Genomic DNA, 4,186 nt, shown 5'->3' with positions numbered 1-4,186 from the left:
ATCTATATATATATACATAGAGATTTTTGAAAAGCAAATAGTAAATGGAAATGATGCGAGTTCTGTTGGTACCTGTAGATATTTGTTGTATTCGACTCTTCTACAAACCCTCTCTGTTGTTTGATGGGACTTGACTATGTTTTCTTCTTGCCTCTGTGATAATGTCTGCTCTCTGTCACTGTTAGGAAATGAGTATATGAATTTAATTTAAATAACTATAGGCTGCAAATATATGGATTCAGATTTAATTCTTCTCAAAATGTTTGCATGCTTCTTTTTATTCAATACTACGATGGATGATTACAGTGGTTTTTTCCTGTTTCTCTTAAAGATCATTGTACAATTATTTAAATTGTCGGTAGTTACATTTTAGTTATTCATTGATAACTATTTATCCTTGTTTGTATTTAAAGTTAATTTGAAAAAAAAATAAAAAGAACGTAAATAAAAACAAACAGTGGGCTGGAACAGCCTTAAACTTAACATAAGGTCCTAAATGCTGTTAACTATAAATTTAAATGGAATTAAAAAAAAACTAACTGAAACTCCTTCTAGTCTGCAAAGACAGATACTCTAGCCATGACCTCCCTTAGCTGGATGCTCCTGCATCATAAAATAACAGATTTACCCCAAATGTTGAATTGAAAACACACAGTGAATGCCTCGAAACATATGAAAGAAAATAACTCTTTATTAAAATGGAGGAATCATTTAATACCCCCTTTCCCCCTGTTACTGAGTGAGGCTCATTATTTATAACCTTTTTTGTGTTACAATAACATGGTTAGTTACAATATCAAGGGCATAAACCACTTTCCATTTGGATCATTCATCCCCCCTTAGGAAGTAGTTCCCCATTGCGCGAAGTTCCCTTCGAGGAAACCTTTCTTGAATAGGAGCATAACTATGGATTTGTGGATGACCAAAACCAAGTGTTGTTGAAGGCAAGGGTTTTTCATTGTTGACCCATAACCTTGGGTTTTTGGATGACCCTTAACCATGATGAATAAAGATCCACTGATAGAGATACCTTGAAATTATTGTAGGCCAACTGTGATGTGAACAATATGCGACCTAGCAAATGGACTTCGGTGGCAAGGGTTTTGTGTGGCTGACCCATAACCGTGATGAACGAAGATTCAAGGATAGAGATACCCTATAGTGATTGTGTGCCAACTGTGATGTTGACAGTGTGCGACCTAACAAATGGACTTTGGTGGCAAGGGTTTTGTGTGGTTCACCCATAACCATGCTGAGATAGTCCACTTACCAATTCACCTGGTAGAGATATGGTGGCTTATTTTTGTAAATTCCCACTATCCAATGAGATATTGTAAAGGCTTCCTCAAAGTACTCAAGTTTCACATTTTTAAGTCCCATGGTTGTGAGTTGATAGTCCCACCATGACATTGCCTTAGCATTAGGCAGGGTACTTTGTCGCAACCAAAAATATGCTTCAAGATAGTAAGCAAAGATAGCCTTATCACCATAAACACCACAAGCTTCTAAAAAAGCAAAATACAAAGTTTTACACTATTGTTCATCTATATTGGTGCCGCTCCGGGAGAGAGCCAGGCGAATGGCAATGACCGACCGGTCATCTATATTTATGCCACAGCCGCTAGAACAGATCGAAAAGATTCCGGCATTGTCCTTCGAGGCCATCACTAGGTTTATCTCAAGGTCAATCCCGGTGCCTTTCTCCATCCACAGGAAGTGCATCATGCCGGGCAATCCAGCTAGGTTGCGAGAGGGATCCATCCAAATCAAATTCCTCTCCCTTATGGTCGAGCCCCTGCCGGTCCTCGAGTTGCATCGCTTGATGTGCTTGCTCTGACATGCATGAATGAACTATATTCAGCAGTCAACGAAATACTATTTGCTCCATCTCGTGTAAGCAAGTAAAAAAGGCCTATTGCAAAATCTTCTCCCTTCTCCTCAACCAATTTGCTAAGAATGCATAAGAAAAATAAGTTATTAGAAAGGTGGCTCCATTTAACATGACAAAAAGCAGTTGTAATGAAATGGTACCATATAAGAAAGTCATGATAAGGATAGAGGCATCTAATTGGCGAACTCTATAACCAATGATCTACCATATAGATTCCAATGTTGAGAAGTAGAATCCAAAATATAGCACTGACAAATCTTTGTTTTCTTGGAGGAAATTCTAATTTATCAGGTTCCAACTGAGGTATTATATCTGAAGTTACGGTGGGGATCGAAGCCGAGGCATTCTGTTTGACCGAAAATGCCTGGGAATTGCATGTACCAAAAATACCTACAACGATGGTTCGGGTGTAAGACAACCCTCGGTGGTCTAATTCTCGTATGACCGCTTCTTAGGCATGGAATAGTTGAGGGATTTGTCACTAGTGTGGTGTGATAACTTGATGCATTCAAAATGCAGTCGAAGTGTGGGAAGTGCATTATTATCACTTCGATGAACTCCATGCGAGTTACAATCATGTCGGACATAATCTCCCTAGTGATTCGAACAATAGCGGACTCAACCATTTTCATGTAGAGCAGCTTCATGCCGGGCACCTTCTCAATCATGCCAATGCTCTTGAGCTTCTTGACAACAGTGGTGTTGAAGGGTCCATCGTGGCCATAAGAGCTGACCACGACCTTAGAATCCATAACGTTGGGGTCCATGCACAATTGTCTATCGTGGTCACGATATTGGACACCTGCCCCTACTTTATGATGAGATCCTCAACGACCACCATGTTGAATAGCTTCATGTTGGGCCTCGTCAAAACCTTGTTCATGATGGTCAAGGCGAACAACAACACCACATGCTTGATGACCACGTATTCCTTTACCTCTTTGTAGGGGACACCAATCTCTTCAAAGAAGAGGTGTGCAGGTTTCACCGATAATAGAAGATCAAATTTGTTGGCTAAGTGATAGTGACTCGATCTCCATAAGCCCATGCTACACCAGATCTAATCCCTAATCTCGAGCCTCACATCGACCAAACCATAGTTCTGATCCGTGAGCAGGCCTCTGGCAACATCGGGGAACATAGGTACGAAGTTCCCTCCAACCATGGGACACAACACCACGAAGCGCTAGCGCCCCCGTACATGTTGGGCATTAGAGTCACTAACGTGTTCACATCGCCTCGGTAATGCATGAAGACCATAAGCCTATCGTAGTGCAAGGTGAGTTGCTGGTTGGGATTGGCGGTAATGATGGTGAACTGCGTGTTGCTTCTCACGGAGCCATTAGTGACAATGAGCTGGTAGACGACGACACCCTCTACATAGAGGCAGGGCTTGTGAGGATGGTAGATGATCCACAACACCAACGTAATGACACCCAATATAATGACTAGCATGATCAGGAACCTTGATAGGAGAATTGCGAATCCCGTCGATGGTACTTAGACGAATGGATTTCGAGCAACCTGTTCTTGCATGGGCGGAAGCGCTGATTCCTCTGCCTTTGGCGTGCCCTCTAGTTTAATCTCTTTATCTTCCATTAAAACAACAGTGTGCTCGTCCTCTACTTAGATCTAAGTAGTTTAATCTCTTTATCTTCCATTAAAACAACAGTGTGCTCGTCCTCTACTTAGATCTAAGTATCACAACTTTCTCTGTGGATGGACAGGTGAAGAAAGAGTTGTAGGAGAAGTAGTTATGGGGATGATAATTTAACCTAGAGACATGAGAGTAACAGACAGGTCTGATGTTGGAGTGAAAGGGACATCGATCCCTGAGCACTGGGTTACAAGAGACAAAGTGGTGACATTACAGGCCACGAGAAGGGCGAGAACGTGTGTTTGGATGATGGATAAATTCGGTACACATCCGCAATGGAATTTGTACATCCTATGATGTTAGGCATGGATCAGAGTGGAGGCACGACCGTGGTCACGACTGTGAGCGGGGCCCGAGCCACAGAGAGTTCTTGGGATTTGTCGAACTAGGCCATGAGTGCAGCTATGACCATGATGGCGATTAAGGAAATATACCATTCCATTAATTCCTTTATCATCACAGCATTTATGATGGTGACAAGGATACTGTAACAAGGTTGTGTGGTGAAGCCAGAACGTGTGGCAAGAATTCTCGGGATGAGTTAAGGAGCCCGTTTCCCGTGGGCCGCAAGACAAGGGATGTATCGGCTCTGTTGGCAGCCTCCACCAAGTGTAGCCATAGCGTTTATGATCATAAGA

General features: G+C 42.1%; 1 pseudogene; it reads right to left on the bottom strand.

Moving 5' to 3' along the window:
* Positions 1-2,699: 2,699 nt before the first annotated feature.
* LOC149236249 (NDR1/HIN1-like protein 12) lies at positions 2,700-3,717 on the bottom strand (annotated as a pseudogene).
* Between the last annotated feature and the right edge of the window lie 469 nt (positions 3,718-4,186).

The sequence above is a fragment of the Pinus tabuliformis genome, chromosome 8 (assembly GCF_031772625.1).
Source record: "Pinus tabuliformis cultivar Carrire ecotype Pingquan chromosome 8, CPIR1, whole genome shotgun sequence".
In the NCBI taxonomy this organism is placed as follows: Eukaryota; Viridiplantae; Streptophyta; class Pinopsida; order Pinales; family Pinaceae; genus Pinus; species Pinus tabuliformis.
Note: the sequence above shows the minus strand (reverse complement) of the source record. Positions and strands in the feature narration are given on the sequence as shown.